Below are 20,703 nucleotides of genomic sequence, written 5' to 3'. Positions count from 1 at the left end.
TAAAATCTCTTTCCAGAGGACAAGCCTCCCTCTGGCTGCCACTGGAGCCATAGGCTTCCCAGCTCATAACACAGGACAGTTTGGGAAACTCCAATTTCTTGGAATCCATTGTTTCAATAGCCTAACAGCCAAAGGGAGGTGGGTATAAGTATCTGTTTAGAATAAATTCCTTCTTGCCCAAATAGATGCAGTAATACTTTAAGAAGCACCAGAGATGAACTGATCCTTCAATTAAACCACCCAGAAAAGTAGGCAATGACTGTTCTATTTATGATTCTAACATCATTTTTAAAAATCCACCTGAGTTCACAGATCTCATTATTTGTTTTCTTGTTCTCTACTGGAGAAAAAAAATGAGTAACAGGGTTGTGTAAGATCTTATGACTCTTTTATAAATGAGAATTTCAATTGTTAGGTCTCAATTGCTTTAATCTTCCTTTGGTCCTATACAAGTTGAAGCAGAGATTTCAATTACCTAATTTGAGCTTTAATGTGTTCTGCCACCAGTTACCCCGCCTGTGTCACTAAAATGTTCTGTCCTCCATCAAGAATTGGTACCTCATTGAGATCTTTAATGTGTGTTTGATGGAAAAGTAGGTGTTGGTAAATCAATCAGCCCAGTTAACTCTTATTTCAGGATATACATGTAAGAACGACAAGGAAAATCATTAACATTAACCTGGCGGTTCCATCTGCACAGTAAGGTAACAGTTGGGACACAGAAATGTCTGTGGACTCTTGGAGCTATCTAACTCTTAAATGATTTGTCATTTTCTAGGGAAAGAGTGTGCAATGCTTATAACTCATAACTGTGGAAAATTTCCCATAGTACATATGTCAATAAATGAATTCCCAAGTTTGTTTAGTCACATGTTTGACAAGTTTCTCTTTGTGAATTCAAGGTCAAAATGGGAAACTGAGGGTTTGATTTCCCTGTTGGAGTGCCACTATCCATCATTTGCTTCACTGCTTTCTTTAGATTCTTCACCGTGAACCTCAAAAGCTAATTCTTTTCCCAGGGCCTGTCTGTTTACAGTACCAGAGAATATTTATCAAGAGACTCTTGCGCAAAATGTTCAGCATCCTAAGCCATCTGGGAATGCAATTTCCAGCTACACTGAGATTTCATCTCATCCCAATCAGAATTGTTAGGAAACAAATGGTCTGAGAGAGACATGAGAGTGGTGAGTAAACTGGCGGTGGGACTGTAAATTAACATAGCCACTATGGAAATCAATATGGAAATTCTTCAAAATCTACAATGCCATCTATAGTTGCCATTCCAAAGGAGCCCAAAGGAACGTAAGTCAGGGTACCACTGAGATGCTTGAATTTCTACGCTTAGTACAGTACTATTCACATCCAGTATAGATGGATAAATGGGTAAAGTGAATGTGATACACACAATGGAGTTCCTTTTGGCTACAAAACTAAAATTATGTTATTTGCAGGACAGTAGATGGGACTGCAGATCGTGATGTCAAGCAAATCTGAATCAGGACAGTTATCACTCACATTTTTCTCCTATATGCAGAATTGTGTGTGTGTGTGTGTATGTGTGTGTGTGTGTGTGTGTGCATTCTATGGGGGGGAGGAATGTACCATAAGGGAGGGGAAAGAGAAAACAAGAAAGGAAATAGATGAAAAACATCTCTGTATTCTGTAGGAAAATACATGCAGATGTGCACAGCATAAAAGCAGAAGGTGGACTTTTTCTTTCTGCAGGGGTCAGGTACAAGGAGGTGTGATATACGAGTGAAAATGAGCCAAGGATGATGACATACTTTAAAATAAAAAGGTGTTTTCAAAGTCTGACTAGAGTAGAAGTATACTGAGCTTTTGTCGGGTGATGGTATTGTAGTTTGGTTTCTGCTGCAGATGTAAAACATTGACCAAAGCAAACTTTGGGGAGTGAAAGGTCTTCTTTGGATTTGGGGTTATAGTCCATCATTGATTAAAGCCAAAGCAGAAGCTCCATTTTTATTTATTTTAGTCCAGTCTCTCTTTGTATCAGTTTGGCTGGGAGTTATTGAAGTCAAATAACAAACCCTTTATTTTATGGAATCTATGCACTGCTGCTTTAATCTCTATTTCATTAATTTCAGCCCTAATCTTTATTAGGATTGATTCTTGTTGCTTTTCTAGAGCCTTATGGGACATCATTAGGTTATTTATCTGCAATCTCTGATTGCTTCTAGAACTAATGTATGTATCCTAGAAGGACTGAGGTTGTGCTCTCATTTTTACATGTTTCTAGGAATTTTCTAATTTTCTCCCTGATCCCTCCAATGAGCTGATGTTCATTCAGAAGTGGAATGTCCAGTCTCCAAGCATTTGTGCAATTTCTGAAGTTTCTCCTCCTGCTAACCCATACTTTTATTTTTCTATGATCTGATGGGATACAAGACTGAATTGTCCCTGTTTTTTCCACTTGTTAAAGTGCTATTCATGGTCTATGATCAGTTTTGGATAATGTTTCATTTCTCACTGAAAGGAATATGTAGTCCCTGTCTGTTGGACAGAATGTTCTGTAGACAGACGTTTAATCCAGCTGATGAGCTGATGTATGATAAACTTTAGTTTTGAGGGTTGTTTTGTTTTTGTTTGTTGGTCATGTGTTTCTGTGGATGAGGCTGTTTTCTTTCTCAGTATGTAGTATTCCTTTAAGAATCTTCTGTGGTGCTTTGTTACTTGTCAAGTTTTTTTTAAATTTGTGTTTGTCTTCAGATACCCCTATTGAACCATCAGTTTTCAAGGACAGCTTCTCTGGGTAGTACAATCTTGTTGAGCAGTTCCTTATTTTTAGGACTTGAAATATAGAGTTCTGTGCCTTTCTAGTGGGCCTTTTTAAAGGGTTCTCTTCACAGGGAATTATATTTCTTGCAGTTATTTTGGAGGAGAGAACATCGCTGGTTCTGCTTAGCTGAGGAGACCTTTTTATATCTCATGTGTATCCCCCATTAATGTTCAAAAACAATGGAATTGTAGTATTGGCTGGATAAGCTGTGATTTATAGGATTTTAAAGCAAGTTATCATTACTTAACTGGTGAAATAAGAAAGGAAGAAAAGGGGGAAATATTAATAAAAGGGGAAGTGTGTAGGCCGATGGTATGAAAAGACTAGAATACTACATATGTAGAAATATAGTAAAGATATTTGTAGGTGTAGCACAGTAATAGGCAGTCAGGAAGGTCTTTCCTGGTGAAATAAGATAAGATAGTAACTCAACAATTCACTTACAAAACTCCAAGTATGGATACAAAATTAACAAACCAGAAAAATAAACTTAACTACCAAAACATTGAAGCAGGAACAGTAAGCTGAAATGGAAAGTGTCTTTGTTAGAATTTGTATTTCTGTGATAAAACACCATGACCAAAAGTACCCTGGGAATGAAAGGGCTTACTTCACAGTAAATTTCCACATCACAGTCCACCATTGAAGGAAGCCAGGGCAGGAGCTCAAGGCTGGAAGCAGGAACTGAAGCAGAATCAACGGAGAAATGCTGCTTACTGGCTTGCACAGCCTATCTTAAAGCTCATGGCACCACACATGAGCTAGGCCCTTCCATACTCGACAGATTTGCTACAGGTCAATCTCATGGAGGCATTTGCTCATTGAGATTCCATCTTCCCAGATATGTTTAGGTTTGTGTCCAGTTGACTGAAAATAACCAGCTCAGAAGATATTGGTCTCACTCTTTTTCCTAGTTGGCTAATGTGATATCTTCCCCTACTAGGGTTGCCATTTGCATGAACCTCTGTGTGCAGGCAGGGAGGACAGCTAGAAGAGGCAGTTCAAATAAGAATCCTGTGTGCCCTTTCAGAAGAACATTCTGTAGGCAGAAATTTATTCCTGCCAGTTTTCTGGCCTGGGTCGCTATCCTCTCAGCCGTATACAATCCAGTCCCCTGGGGATTAGAGATCAAACTTTCTGCACCACACTCTGGAGGGATACAGCAAACCCTCCCACCCAAGTCCCTTTGTGTACTGGCAAAGGCTTACTTCTACAGCACAATGCTCCCTTGTAACTTGACCTAGCAATGAGTAGAGGTCTGTTTTTCTGACTGGCAGGCTGTGTTTAGTTTACCTGGTCTCATTATGTTGTCACCCTCTCCTGCTAACTGGCTCTGCTCTCCATGTTTGTGTTCACCAGTCAGGTATTTCTCTGCAAGACTCCTAGAGACACACCTCTGTAGGAGGAAAACAATGCCGCCATTAACCATGTGACTTACTAGAGGCGCACACAGATGAGGTAATAAAAGAGCGGTTTACCGTACCACTAACCACACCCACTTTAGGCATGACTAAAGACGTATAGGGACGTAGGCGGTGAACTAGCCAGGCCCACTTTTGGGCATGGCTAGGGGCATTACGGAGGAAGGTATAAAAGACTGAACAGCGGAAGTCTAGTTCTCTTTTTCCGGCTTTCGGCTTCTAGTTCAGCGGTGGAAAACTAATCGGCTCATCTGGGTTACTTGTTTTGTCTCTTGTGAGTAATTTCTACAATGAATACTTAGTTTTACTTTCAGTAAGTGTGCCGTTTATCGTTGCAGCATCACACCTTCAAGTTTACACTCAAGCACAGTTGATGCTGGCCCATGGTTTCTGGTGGCTGAAGTGATCCTAGTTCGATGGCACCTGTATCCATAAAAATCATGATGGGGATGGCTGCAGTGACAGCAGTGGCTCATCCCAGGGGCAGCAGTCACTAGGGATGCCTTTGTTGTACAAGATCACTGGAAGTGCAGTTTCTGCAGGCAGTTTATTAGAAGTAGCATTTCAGAAAGAGCCACAGAGTGCCTTTGCTAGCTGAGGTGGCAGCTGAGGCTACATGTGCCAATTCAATTGCAGGAGAAGAGCACTGGCACATCGGGCAAATACTGGTCACTTGATGAGTTATAGAGTGGGAAGGAACAGTACGAGTCCAAGACACAGCAGACTTGATCCTTCTGTTTCCCAAACTAGATTCATTCACTTACTAGGACATGATTTCTAACCTATCATCTTATCCCGCAGTCCAAATGGTTGATTTTATGTGCCATCTTGATTGTCCATGTTGATAGGCCTAGTGTATCTGTGAGAATATCTTAGCATGAGTTTAGCATTTGAACCAAGATTCACTTAACATATCTTCAAAGGACTACATAGAAGAGAAGATGGAAGGCAGATTTCACTCCTTTCTGCTACCTGACAGTGCCTTTGGCTTAGAAATGTCATCTCACAACTGTAGCCCACAGCCAGAATTACACTGCCGACCCTCCTGAGTCTCTAGATGACAGATCATAGGAGTTCTTAGCCTATAAGGTGAAATGAACCTATACCTCATCATAAGTCCAGGTAGCTATTGGGTTTATTTATCTAGTGAGTCCCAACTAAATACAATGATTAAACGCATTAATCTGTTCTGTATTCTAAGGCAGAATTCTGACAGCAGGCTTCTCCCCATTAGACTTGACACTTAATATTTAATCTTCTATTTGGGATTCAGGCCATTCACAAAAAGAAAGAAGGAAGTTGCAATTTCCCATGCTTGCAATGCTTTCCTAACTTCTCTCTAAATATATCATGGAGTGAGGACTTCCATTAGCTCATCTTTTCTATATTCTCAGAACTGGGTTGGGTCTAACCTCATAGAAAATACTTTGGGAGTAGCCTCTAAAACACTGACCATAATCTAAGCTTTTCTAAATCCCCCCACACCTGCTGCCCATACTCCTGTGCAACTCACTCAGGTTTATCCATTCCATTCAGCCTTTCATAATTTATCAATCAGAGATTCATGCTAACATGCAAACCAGCTGACACAGCTCTCGTACTCCTGGCTGAAAAAGGGGTTGTTAAACTGCCCCATGTTCTCCAAAACTTGTTCTCCACCCTATCTAGGCGTTGGTGAATATCTTAGTCAGGGTTTCTATTGCTGTTAAGAGACACCATGACTATGGCAACTCTTATAAAGGAAAAACATTTAACTATCAGAGGTTTAGTCCACTGTCATCATGGCAGGACATGGTGGCTCGAAGGCAGACATGCTGCTGGAGAGATAGCTAAGAGTTCTACATCTTGATCTGGAAGCAACAGGAAGTGGGCTGAGACATTGGTATCTTGAGAATACATGAAAGACCTCAAATCCTGCCTCCATAGTGACACACTTCCTCCAGTAAGACCACACCTACTTCAAAGGTCCACACCTCCTATTAGTGCCACTTTGGGGGGGCATTTTCTTTCAAACCACCAAAGTGAACCTTTTAAAATGGCTCTGAACTCTGAGAAAGTCAGGGCTTCAACCAACTCTAAAGGTTGTTCTTGGTTTTGAAGAATACAGCATCTTAAAAACGGTGGAAGAGGAATGAGAAACTGACCACACGAGGAGACTGAGGCAGAGCACGACAGGAGTGTACAGGGCATAAGAAGAAAGCACAGTAATTTTATGCTAAAAGCTACTGAGTTTGAGTGGTGAAAAGGGAGATGCAAAAAAGACAGTTCGGGAATATATTACGTATATAATTTTGAAATCTGAATTTCATTTCATGGCAGGCAGGAGACTGGGAGGACAGACCACTGGATATTTGAAATTTTGTTCCAAGGCACATTTCAGATAAAGAACTTTGGTTATATCAAAAGCTTCCAATAGCAACTATTGCAACTCTGAAGCTGCCTAAGGGAAATGATGGCATTTGCAAAAATGACACAAATAAGCAGGAGTGGAAGCACTTGTGAGCAGAAGACTCGAGAATGTGGAAGGCTGAAGCTGCAGCTTAGACTGGGATAACTTACAGGAGCACCAAAAACATGGTGCTAGGTGTTACATATCTCAGGACCCTGCAATATTTCAAAACTCCAAAAATCAGAGGAGGAAATAGTTCCCAGAAATAGACTTGACAGCTGAGGAAAATTCAAGTAAGATTTAAGAAGCGACCTAGGAGAAAAGTTGGAGATAATAGCCACCCAAAAATAGAGTAGCCAAATGGCTCTCAGTCTTTGGGTAGTTTCGGGAGAGAGCTTCCATTAACTCTAACAGCACCTATCAGTTCCATATCAGCTTATCTCATACTAAGAGACAAAAAGTCAAGGGAAGCAGGCCTTTACGAAAATGAAAGGGATCAGAGTTCAATTCCAGCACTTCTTGTCCCTACCCTCGGCTGACAAGTCCATAAAAGTCTGAATGTGAGCTTCAGAGCCCATACAGCACTGGAATGATTCTCAAGGGGTCTAGAGCAATGGTTCTCAGCCCTCTTGATGCTGCTGCCCTTTAGTAGAGTTCCTCATGTTGTGGTGACCCCCAACCAAATATTCATTGCTACTTCATACCTGCAATTTTACTACTGTTACGAACCATAATGTAAACATCTGATATGCAGGATATTTGATACATGGCCGCTGTGAGGGGTTGTTTGACCCCCAAAGGGGTAGTGATCATGACCTATGGGTTGAGAACTGCTGGACTAGATGGTACCATCTGACCTCAAATAGAGCCAGGTACCTGTAAGCCTGTCAAGCTGAGCCTCCAAATATCAGCCTCACCATCGGAATCCCCCACATCCCCACATCTTTCAAACCCATCTCGTTGCTTAAGGATTTAGTTCTTGCCAGAATATAGAAACTAATTTCATATAAATAACCATGGATATTAATTATTCACTTCAAATATTATACTAATTATACAAGATCTCCATTAGACTGATAAAAAATTATTTGATCTTTCTGAGAAAGACCTAGCGTTTGAGTGGCCTGCAAGTCACTTTTCAATTAGATGGCTTTTAATGGGCAAAGCATTTCATGTGTATGAATTGTTTTTTTATATTTGTAAAATGAGAATAAAGATTTATGAAAGTACAGCATAACAGAGAAGATTAAATAAATTCCACTGAATATATTTGATAACTATGAAATGTCAAGCAATTCAAGCTCATAACAGCTGATACATATTAAAGGAATTAGGCACAGAATTTTTAGGCTCTTGGAAAGTATGATTAGGAGCCTCCACGTATGATGGCTAACTAGAAGGTACACCCAACAAAAGTATAGATGAAAACAATGTAGATGGTTTTCGTGTGCCAGAGAAGGAGCTAAAGAAAGCAGAAATGAGCCAAGGAAGAGATTTCAAAGTAGCAGCCAAGTTGCAGTGGTGCCCAGCTCCACCATGCTGTTTCTGCCAACTGTTGCCAGCTGCACCTGCCAACAATCTGCTCCCTTTCGAATGTCCCCTGAGAAGCAGAAGAGCCTGGGACTCTACCAGAGCCAAGATAACGTTTACTTATAGAGAAATGGAGCAGGGTAGGCATTAGAGAAGCAGGTGTATGGCTAAAGAACCAGACACTGAGACCAGGAAGAAATTCACCAGGAAAAAAACAACAAAACCTCTTCCCCTCTATTTCCTGAATGACTTGGACAGGGTCACTGGAAGAATGCTGTGGGTCCCAGAGCAGTATCCTGACAGTGTGTCAAAGTATCTCAGGTGAGTGGGACTTCAATCCCAGCCCCCACAGCCTCAACCACCAAGCCCTGCATGTAGAAAGATCTAGCACAATAATAACCTTGAATTCAAATGTCTTTAGCTCACCAACTAAGGATGGATGTTACATGACTGAATTCAAAAACAAGATCCAGCTGTCTCCAAGAAATGTGCCTCACTGTCAAAGACATCAAAAAAACTGAGCATCGAGAGATAGAAATCAACCTACCAAACTACTGAAGCCATAAACAAGTTGGTGTAGCAATTTCCATATCTGACATAGGAGAATTAAAAATAAGCCTAAAGATACAAAGAAGGACATGACATATGAAGAAAGTAAGAGTTAATCAAGAGGATGCGGTTGAGGAGATGGCTGGGTTGGTAAAGCTCTTGCTTTGTGAGCATGAAGAGATCAGTAAGATGCTCAAAACCACCGACTCAATTACAGGTGTAGAGTTGCACACTTGTAATCCCAGTGCTGGGGAGGTAGAGACTTACAAGTGAGAAACTGTCTTCACAAAAAGTGATGAACAGTATCTGAAAAAGAGTATATAGGGTTGGCTTCTGGCTTTCACACATGTGTACACAAGTACATGCACACACAAAATTGACATAATAATTTTAAATATTTATTCACCAAATCTGTGTGCTCTCACTTTTGTAAAACCAGCATTAACAGACATGGTTAGATGGGTCCTAACACTGTAACAGTAAAGGACGTCAAACTACTTTGCTGTCACTGTTACATAGGTTTTCCAAATTAAAAGTCAGCAAGAAACTAGTTCTTTTTGGAAATCAGTTTCTGCCTCACGCAACCACAATGCTTTGACAACAAGAAGCACAGCATATCAAACAATAGCTTGTTTCAATAACCAAAATTTAATTGAAAAGCCAATTAGCTTGCTTTCCAGCTGAACATAAATCCCTAACTCTGTGTCTCTGTTCACTCAGTGAGAAAGGAAAATAAATAAATAATAAATAAATTAATAACAAAGACTGAAAAAAATCAGCAAGTATCTTCATAGCTAAATGATTCCTTATGTTGTTTGGGGTTAACAGATATGCATGGAATATTTCATCCTGTTGGTAGGAGACACACATTCTTCTCCATGGTGCTTGACACCTTCTCAAAATACAACTTTAGTATAGACCACAAAGTAAGCCTTTGTGTCTCTCATGAGGTGAAATAAACCTAGACGGGAACCACGAGAGAAACAACAGAAGCTGCACAGATACTTAAAGACTGAACAATGTACTTTTAAAAGAACGGTGGGTTATTAGAGAAATCAGAGAGGACATTATAAATCCTCTAAATCAAATAGAAGTGAAAGTACAACCTACCAGAACTTCTAGGATACATATAGGACAGTTCCACAGGACAGAGTGCTCACATTAAATTATCAGTTAGGCTAGACACTGTGGGGAAACCTTGATCTCAGACAAAAGTGAAGCTGAAGCAGAAGAGTTGCCCTGGGTTCAAGGCCATCCTGGTCTTTATAGAGTGGCCAAGACAAGTCTCATCTATATAGAAAAATCTCTGTCAAAAAATTGTCAAGTTAAGCCGGGCGGTGGTGGCGCACGCCTTTAATCCCAGCACTCGAGAGACAGAGGCAGGCGGATCTCTGTAAGTTCGAGGCCAGGCTCAACCGACAGCCTCCAAAACAATACAGAGAAACCCTGTCTCGTAAAAACCAAAAAAAATAAAATAAAATTATCAAGTTAATACCTGCTGATACACCTCAGGCTTTTAGAAAAGCAAGAAGCCAGATTATAATGCAGTAGAGGGCAACAGATAATAAAGAGAGGGCAGAAATTAATGAGAGACTAAGGGAACAGAGCATAGACTCAATCATGGGGTGAGTATTTTAAAATATAAGCAAGACTGACAAATCCCAGGCAAATTACCCAAAAGAAAGACAAGACTCAATCCGACAAAATTGGAGATGAAATGGTAGTTACTATAACAGCTTTCCAGAGAATCTCTAAGGAGTATTTTGGAAATTAAGATTCAAAAAAAGTTGAAAATCCTAGAAGAAATGGATACATTTCTAAACACATATAGCCTACCAAAATTGGATAACAAACACATCAACACTTAAACAGATGCAACATAAGCAACAGACTGGGGTATAATTAAAAGTCTCCCATGAAGAAAATACCAAGACTGGATAAATTCACTGATTATTTCCACTGTATTTGAAGGAAGACCTAACACCAATGCTTGGGGGGGGGGATAAAGAAGGGAATACCAGGACATCAATGATCTGATTGGGGGGTGGGGCAGTGGGAAGAGGGGACTGGACTTGAGCAGAAAGGGAGAGGAAAGTAAATACAGAAGGGAGGAAGGTAAATAACAATAAGGATATCTGAAAAAGCCATAAAGAATCATACTATTAACTATCTAACGTTAAACAAAAACCTGTAGAATACACACACACACACACACACACACACACACACACACACACACACAAAGCTTAAATGACATTTTCTCATCTTGGGTAACAATGCTCCCTCCAAAAGTCAAACACTAATTAACAAACACCCCAATACAAGCAGAAGAATCCCTTTTTTGAGTTGTTGGTCAGGGTTGTCCAAGAGACTACCAAAATAATACACGCTATTGTTATTGCCCTTTGTTGCCCTCTAGAGGTGGAAGGTGAAGTCCCTATTATAGAAAACGCCATGTACTTCAGACACAGAGCATAGAGGCCCCTGAGAAGGAACTGGCTTGAATTCCATCACCCCACCCCAGGACTAGTTTTCTTGTACCAGACTCCATTCAAGCTTCCAAAGGAGGGAAGCAACTAATGGTCCTATACAGCTATGACAACTATGAATCACAACAATGACCAGAATGGCACAATAACCCTAAGTAGTAAACAACAATTCTCCAGTTGGACTTAATTTAAACTTGATTAACAAGAAGAAAATCATGCCTAGTACTGGAAACCCAGCCAACTACCCAATGCTAGTGGTGTCATGGATGGATCTTGGAGGAGAACATATAGCCACCACTTTACTAAACCAACATAATCTCCACCTACATCCTAAATATTTGTCTTTATACACACAGATAGGTGTAGTTCTCATCCCTCATCAAGAAACTTCTCTTTGCAATAGGTAGAGACCGCTACAGAAAAGCACAATTAATCAAACTGCAGAGTTCTGGAGACCAGTCCCAGCAGAAGCACTACAATATAACTCCTGCACCTAAGGCTCAGGGAACATTGTAGAAGGGAAGAAACAAAGATTTGTAAGATTCAGAAGATCATGGAGTCTTCTGTAACATGTCAAAAGCTACACCAATAAAGTCTCATTAACATGACTGCCTAAGCATAGCCTGAAAATAACAACAACAATAGGTGTACCAAAGTGGATGGGAGAAGTCCATGAGACCTACACAGTGAACTACAGGCAACTAAAAAATGCAGAGAGTGAGAAACAGTCTTCCCTAGAAAAAACCACACCAATTGGTCATCCAACACCAACTGGTTGGTGTCCCCGAAAACATACATACAAGTAGCATTCTACAGACTGAGCGAGTTATATCTAAGAGTGTGTGTGCGTGTGTGTGTGTGTGTATAACAGCAATTAATGAAAAATTCATGAGTTTGAAATAGAATTTTGGAGTAATCAGAGGAGGAAGGAAAGGGAAGAGGAAATGATCCCTACAGAAAGAATATTGATGAAAAAATCACAATATCTAACCTCAAATTACACTATGGGCCACTACTGGCAGAAAACAGACATATATACCAAAGGAATAGAATGGAAGAGCCAGGAATAAGCCCAGCTACCAACATCCAATTTGTGGCAAAGGTGTCAAAAACATGCACTAGAAAATAGGACAGATAATACTGGGAAATTTCGATACATGAGTGCCAGTTAGATTCATAGCTCCCACCCAAAAAAAAAGGTGATTCACAAACACACTCAGAGATAGTTATAAGCAAGAACTTTCTGAACACAACTCCAAAGGCACAGCAAATAACCCAAAGAATTGACCAACAGGACCACATGAAATCAAAAAGCTTCTACACAGAAGAAGAAAAGTTATCAGAGTGAAGAAATGACATACAGAATGGGAGGAAGACTTTACCATCTATATTCCAGACAAGCAAGTAGAATATTTTAAATCTACAAGGCAAATACTAAGACACAAATCATCTAATCAGCATTTGGGTTAACGGATTAGACAGACAATTCTCAGAAGAAACACAAATGGTTACTAATTATTTTTAAGTTTTCAAGATCCTTAACCATCTGGAAAACACAAACTATAACTACTTTGAGTTCTAACTCAGGACTGTCAGAATGACCTAGGACAATCCAATACCAAAAACAAAAACCAACACTGCTGAGGATACTGCTAAAGAGTAAGCCTTATTCAGTGCCAGTATGTGTGTAAACAAGTACAATGCTATGGGGGACACTATGGAGGTTTCTCAAGAAAGTGAAACAGCCACTGTCCCCCTGAACACACACTCAAAGGACTCGAAGGCCTACCATAGAGACACTTGCACATCTGTTTGTTGTTGATCTCTTCATAATAACCAGAAAATGGAACCAACCTAACTACTGACAGACTAATGGAGAACAAAATATGGCACATAGACACAGACATCTATAGAATATATTCCATCCAGATAAAAAAGAATAAACCTTCCTCTCAACACCACATGGAACCTTCTCAAAAATCGACCACATACTTAGCCACATATCCAACCTCAACTGTTACAAAAAATGAAATAATTCTATGCATTTTATCAGACCACCATGCGCTAAAATTAGAATTCAACAACAACACAAATTGCAGAAACCCTACAAACTCATGGAATTGAATAATGCACAACTGCACCATTCCTGAGTCAAAGAAGAAATTAAAAAAAAGAAATTAAAGACTTCCTAGAATTCAATGAGAATGAAGACACAACATACCCAAACCTATGGGATGCTTTGAAAGCAGTGCTACGGGGGAAGTTCAAAGCACTAAGTACCCACATGAAGAAACTAGACAATAGTTACACTAGAGAATTAACAGCACAGCTGAAAGCTCTAGAACACAAACTCACCCAGGAAGAGTAGATGCCACGGCTGAAATCAATAAAGTAGAAACTAGGAAAACAATACAAATAATCAATACAACAAAGAGTTGGTTTTTCGAGAAAATCAACAAGATAGGCAAACCTTTGTCCAAACTTACCAAACAGCATAGCGTGAACATGCAAATAAACAAAATCAGAAATGAAAAGGGAGACATGACAATGGACACTGAAGAAATCCAGAGAATCATCAGGTCATACTTTGAAAACCTGTACTCCACAAAATTTGAAAATGTAAAGGAAATGGACAATTTTCTGGATAGATATCACTTGCCAAAATTAAATCAAGAACAGATAAGCTATTTAAATAGACTTATAATACCTGTGGAAATAGAAGCAGTCATCAAAAGTCTCCCAACCAAAAAACGTCCAGGTCCAGATGACCTCAGTGCAGAATTCTACCAGAAATTCAAAGAACAGCTTATACCAATTCTTCTCAAAGTATTCCATGCAACAGAAGCAGAAGGGTCTTTGCCAAACTCTTTCTATGAGGTTTCAATAACCTTGATACCCAAGCCACACAAAGACACAATTAAGAAAGAGAACTTCAGACCAATATCCCTCATGAACATTGATGCAAAAATACTCAATAAAATATTGGCAAATTGGTTCCAAGAACACATCAAAACAATCATTCACCACAGTCAAGTGAGTATCATCCCAGGGTTGTAGGGATGGTTCAACATATGAAAAATCCATCAATGTATTCCACCATTTAAACAAGCTGAGAAACAAAAATCACATGATCATTTCACTAGATGCAGAAAAAGCCTTTGACAAAATCCAACACCCTTCATGATAAAGGTTTTGGAGAGATCCAGGATAACAGGAACATACCTAAACATAATGAAAGCTATATACAGCAAACCAACAGCCAACATCAAACTAAATGGACAGAAACTCAATGTGATTCCACTAAAATCAGGAAGAAGACAAGGCTGTCCACTCTCTCTCCATACCTTTTCAATATTGTACTTGAAGTTCTAGTTAGAGCAATAAGACAACATAAGGAGATCAAAGGGATACAAATTGGAAAGGAAGAGGTCAAACATTCACTATTTGCAGATGATATGATAGTGTAAGTAAGAGATCAAAAAGCTCTACCACGGAACTGCTACAGCTGATGAATACATTCAGCAAAGTGGCAGTATACAAGATCAACTCAAGAAAATAAGTAGCCCTACTAAATACAGACGACAAAAGGAGAAAGAAATCAGAGAAACATCACCCTTTACAATTGCCACAAACAACATAAAATACCTTGGGGTAAAACTAACCAAACAAGTGAAAGACCTGTACTGCAAGAACTTTGAGTCTTTAAAGAAAGAAATTAAAGAAGACATCAGAAAATGGAAAGATCTCCCATGCTCTTGGATAGGTAGGATCAATGTAGTAAAAATGGCAATCCTGCCAAAAGTAATCTACAGATTCAATGCAATCCCCATTACAATACAAGCAAAATTCTTCATAGACCTTGAAAGAACAATAATCAATTTTGTATAGAAAAACAATAGACCCAGGATATCCAAAACAACTTTATTCAACAAAGCAACATCTGGAGGCATCACCATCCCTGACTTCAACCTCTATTATAGAGCTATAGCCCTGAAAACAGCTTGGTATTGGCACAAAAATAGACAGGTAGACCAATGGAATCGAATTGAAAACCCTGATATTAACCCATACATATATGAACATTTAGAACTTCGACAAAGATGCTAAAAATGTACAATACAGCTGGGCAGTGGTGGTGCACACCTTTAATCCCAGCACTCGGGAGGCAGAGGCAGGCGGATCTCTGTGAGTTCGAGGCCAGGCTGGATCGATAGCCTCCAAAACAATACAGAGAAGCCCTGTCTCGTAAAACCAAAAAAAAAAAATGTACAATACAAAATAGAAAGCATCTTCAACAAATGGTGCTGGCATAAGTGGATACTGGCATGTAGAAGAATGCAGATAGATGCATGTCTATCACCATGTACAAAACCCAAGTCCAAATGGATCAAAGACCTCAACATAAATCCAGCCACACTGAACCTCTTAGAAGAGAAAGTGGGTGGTACCCTTGAATGACTTGGTACCGGAGACCATTTCCTGAACATAACACCAGTAGCACAGACGCTGAGGGCAAAAATTAATACATAGGACCTCCTGAAACTGAGAAGCTTCTGTAAGGCAAAGGACACAGTCAGCAAGACAAAAAGGCAGCCCACAGAATGGGAAAAGATATTCACTAACTCCACATCTGACAAAGGGCTGATCTCCAAAATTTACAAAGAACTCGAGAAGCAAGTCTCCAAAACACCAAAGGATACAATTAAAAAGTGGGACATAGAACAAAATAGAGAATTCTCAATAGAGGAGTCTAAAATGGCTGAGAGGCATTTGAGAAAGTGCTCAACATCTCTAGCCATCAGGGAAATGCAAATCAAAACAACTCTGTGATACCATCGTACTCCTGGCAGAATGGCTAAAATCAAAAACACCAATGACAGTTTATGCTGGAGAGGATATGGAGAAAGGGGAATACTCCTCCACTGCTGGTGCGAGTGCCAACTCAGACAGCCACTTTGTAAATCAGTATGGCAATTCCTCAGAAAAATGGGAATCAGTCTACCACAAGACCCAGCAATTCCACTCTTAGACATATACCCAAAAGCTGCATATTCACATAAAAAGGACATCTGTTCCACTATATTCATAGCAGCATTATTTGTAATAGCCAGAACTTGGAAGCAACCTATATGCCCTTCAAATGAAGAGTGGATAGAGAAAATGTGGTACATTTACACAATGGAGTACTACTCAGCAGAAAAAAACAATGGAATCTTGAAATTTGCAGGCAAATGGACAGCACTAAAAGAAACCATTCTGAGTGAGGTAACCCAGTCACAAAAAGACAAACATAGTATGTACTCACTCATATATGGATTTTAGACATAGATCAGGGGAGTGCCAGCCTACAATCCCACTGCCAGAGAGTCTGGGAAACAGAACATTGGTTGAACAACCAATGACTGATGGAAGCAGAGGCAGACACTCACAACTAAACACTGAGCTGAACTCAAGGAGCCCAGTGACAGAGTGGGAGAACTGATGAGCATAGGGCTGGTTTAACCCCCAGAAATGACCTGAACAAGGAGTAGCTCTTGAATCCCAGACTGATGGCTGGGAATCCAGCATGGGACTGATCCAGATCCCCTGAATGTGAGTATCAGTGAGGAGGCCTAGGCAATCTATGGGGCTTTGGGTAGTAGATCAGTATTTATCCCTGGTGTACAAATGGACTTTGGGTGCCCATCCCACAATGAGAGAGGCACTCTCACCTTGGACCTCTTGGGGGAGGGTCTAGGCCCTGACCTGGATAAAATGAAAGACTATGGACGCCCCCCATGGAGGGCCTCATCCTCCCTGGCGAAAGGAGTGGGTATTGGGGGAGGGAGGGCTGGGGAGTTTGGTGGGATGGCATGGGAGGAGGGGAGGGGGAGGGAGAGGGAACTGGGACTGACTTGTGAAGCAAACTTGTTTCTAATTTAAATTTAAAAATTTTAAAAACGACAAAAAATAAGACTAGTCTGACATTAAAAAAAAATAGATTCTCTCCAGATACATGCCCGGTAGCCACTTGGCAATTCTACATTCCCATGCCATAAATTCCTTTCAGCACCCACCCTGGGTTTGTCTTTCTTGCCTCTTTCCCTGAAAGATGTCAGAAACTGCTTTGAGGACAACATCTCAGGAAGTCCGGATCTTGAGTCTCCTCTGGCTAATTAAGCATTCAGGTTTCCTAAGTAACAAGCCCTTGCTCAGGATTGCTCCAGTTTCTTCACTGTGGCTCAGTGCTTGGAATACAGTGCCAGGCAGGCTCCTAACGAGCATCCTGCTTCTCCCTCACCTTCCAGCACTCCAGCCTCATCTCACAGCACTCCATCTTTCCCAGCACAGCTGGATACCCTTGTTAAAAGATGAATCTGATCATCACCTTCCCTGTTTAGAACTGACCCAAATGCCTCCTGCAATTCACATTTAGCTGTGCTCTGGATGTTGCCAGCCTCTAACCTCAAGTAGCTACACACTGGTCCTATGCTCCCCCCCCCCCCACCACACTGCCTTCCTGCTGCCCCAGTGCTTTCCTCAGTCCCCATCCTTTTGCAGTTTCTAGCTTCCTGCATCTTCATCGACCTGCAATCTGGGCTAACTCCCTGACCACCTGCTAAAGTGACTACTACTGTCCCAAATCCAATTGTGCCTATACACTTCTTTAGAGCCCCCTTTGTACATTCTCTAGCTTAACTGATTTACTCATGTTTGCTTCCTCTTTTCTTACTGGCATGTCACCTCTTTGTCTAATTCTTTCTTCCTTGGATACTTAAAATGGTACCTAGCACCCAGTAAATGCTCAGTAAGTATTTGTCACAGAGGAACCTAAAATACAACCTACATACATAGAACTCCCAGATGCCATCCAGAGGCATACATGCGAAACCTATCCTAGAGAGTGATAAACAGTCTTCTGGCCTGAGCCATGGGATGAGCAGGATTTGAGCATTATCTCTGAGTCGTTCTGGAGTAGTACTGCTGGAAGCACTTTGTGTTCTAGCTGGTAAACTAAGTGAAGAACTCCCCACCCCGAATGGAGGGGTACAGAGTGCAGCAGGAATCTGCTCTAGCAGCCTTCCCCACCTCCAGCTTACAGAAAGCAGGTGTGGAAGCTCTCTCATTCAGAGTCACATTCTAACAGAAATGTGCATGTGTGTGCATGTATGCTTGTGAACACGCATGCATGTGTCTCTCTGTGTGAGCATATGTCATAGCTTCTGTCTTTCTGCAGAACCTTGAATAATAAACGCAGAGGCATGTCATTGCCCTTATTAAAAGACTGAAACAGGTGATTGAACAAAATGCAGGTTAAAAATACCATCATCTTTTTTGTTGAAATATTTAAAAAGCATTGTTTTGGAGTTGTGCCTGCAGTAGACGCCAGCTTTGCAACGATAGCCCATTTTGCTTTCTATGCAGCCAATAAAGTCTTTGAAACGCAAAAATTAAGCAATAAGGTGTGACAGAGAGTGCTGTGATTGTATGGTAATGAACTCCAGAGGCATCAAAAGTTTGATATATTGCTAAGCACAACCATTTCCCTTGGGTATAATTAAAGTCTGCAAAGCTTGCCCCTGAGTCACAGATAGAAACAACCCTCCCTGTAGATAAATATGGTTCCAACTACTGCCCGGGTGCTATGGTGGCATTCAATTATGCCTCACCAGGAAAAAGCAACTGAAACAGACTCAGAACTGGGGTTTCGGAACAATCAGAGCAGCCCACAAGATTAACCCTAATTCCTACAGTGCAAATGCATCAAATTAATGAGAACAACCACAATTAGTATGGTTACAGACAGTACAGTAACAACAAAGGCTTCTAAACACCTGTCAGCCCAGATCATCTCTTAGGTTGTGAAGGTCTAGAAATAAGCCCATTAAATATTTAGCATTTAAATATTTCAACCAGAATGGATTAAATGAGCAGAAATTAGATATGAACAGTCAGACCTGTTTAGCATCTTATAGAACCTAAATTTGAACACACTGATTTGTTTTGTTTCATTTTTTCTTATAAAAGCATGCTTTAATAAGGATCTTTCAGAATGGATTGCTTCAAAAACAGTCTCTGCATGTCAACATCCTGCGTGATCCCCTAGTATGTGCAACTGGACAAAAGAGTTCATTGTGGAATAAATTTGCATATACACATAAGGAAAGCATATTTTGTGACATATAAAATCTTGCACCTTAATGAAATCATAGTTCAGTGCCTGTGAAGGACAGGCGAAGGAGTGATGGGGAGAGGATGGCTGGTGGGTACGGGCAACAGACAGGCAGGAGGGTGACAATGTCTGCTTGAATAGAAGAGAGGATTTTTAAAGCCTCCCAATGCAAAAAAAAAAAAAATGAGGTGATAGAGACATAAGCCACCCTGATCTGTTCACCCCACCTCTCTACCTGTGCCTCATCATGCTGTGCCCCATAAATATGCAGAGCTACTGAGTGTCCGCTATAAATATATTTACAAAAGTTGCACTTCTTCCATAAATAGTTTTGCATTGTTAAAGGGGAAATAACGGCAGCCATCAGAAGCATGAATTTAAATGTCAATGTTTAGATGAGGTCAAACTCAAATGTAGAACATTGACTGTGACTCATATGTAAAACTGCAGCCCTGGGCTGGAGAAATGACTCAGAGATTAAGAGCACATATTGTTGCTATAAAGAACCAAAGTTCAGTTTCCAGCACCCACATCAGGCACCTCACAACTGCCTGGAGCTCCAGCTTCAGAGAGCTGATACATCTCTCAACTCCTTGGGCACATTCACAGACACATATACAAATAGATAAATAAATAAATAAATAAATTGAATAAAAGTAAATGATAAATAAAAACTGTATCCCAGAAATCTGGTTTAATATGAAAGAGGTTTTTTCCTCTTACTGTAAACAGATTCTTTTTTCATACAAAATATCCTGATTATAGTTTTCCCTCACTCTACTCTTCCCAATACCTCCCCACCTCCCCTCCCCTCTGAATCCACTCCCTTTTTGTCTCTCATTAGAAAAGAATAGGGTTCTAAGAGATAACATCAAACATGACAAAATAAAATATAATAGTATGAAGTAAAAAATACTTTCATTATCAAAGTTTGACACAGCAATAAAACAGGAGGGAAGAGTCCTAAGAGCAGGCAAAAGAATCTGGGACCCACTTGTTCTCACAGTCAGGAGTTCCATAAAAATACTAAGCTAATAGCTATAATAAATATACAGCCAGAGGACCTGGTCCAGAACCATGTAAGCCCAGTGCTTGCTGCTTCAGTCTCTGTGAGCTCATGTGGGTCTTGCTTAATTGATTCAGAGGGCCCCGTTCTCCTGGTGTCCTCCATCCCACCCCATCTGGCTCTTACATTCTTTGTTTTCTCTTCAGTGGGGCTTCCTGCACTCTGAGGGAAGAGATTTAGACTCTCTCCATCTAATATCTGGCTCTGAGTCTCTGCATCTGTTCCTAACTGCAGCCAGAGGAAGCTTCTCTGATAATGACTGAATAAGGAACTGATCTATGAGTATAGCAGAATATCATTAGGAGTCATT

General features: G+C 40.4%; 1 long non-coding RNA gene across 3 annotated transcripts in view; it reads right to left on the bottom strand.

Annotated features, from left to right (window-relative positions):
* LOC110341503 overlaps positions 1 to 20,703 on the bottom strand; it is a 56,324-nt gene that overhangs the window by 20,030 nt on the left and 15,591 nt on the right. Inside the window, exon 1 of one of the 3 annotated variants that reach the window (XR_005874340.1) lies at positions 4,091 to 4,220. The exons of the other annotated variants lie outside the window; for them this stretch is intronic. This is a non-coding gene — a long non-coding RNA (uncharacterized LOC110341503). Of the gene's footprint in view, positions 1 to 4,090; positions 4,221 to 20,703 lie in introns of those variants that run through there. 3 annotated transcript variants of the gene reach the window in all.

Source organism: Mesocricetus auratus, unplaced genomic scaffold (assembly GCF_017639785.1).
Source record: "Mesocricetus auratus isolate SY011 unplaced genomic scaffold, BCM_Maur_2.0 Super-Scaffold_100676, whole genome shotgun sequence".
NCBI lineage: Eukaryota > Metazoa > Chordata > Mammalia > Rodentia > Cricetidae > Mesocricetus > Mesocricetus auratus.
Note: the sequence above shows the minus strand (reverse complement) of the source record. Positions and strands in the feature narration are given on the sequence as shown.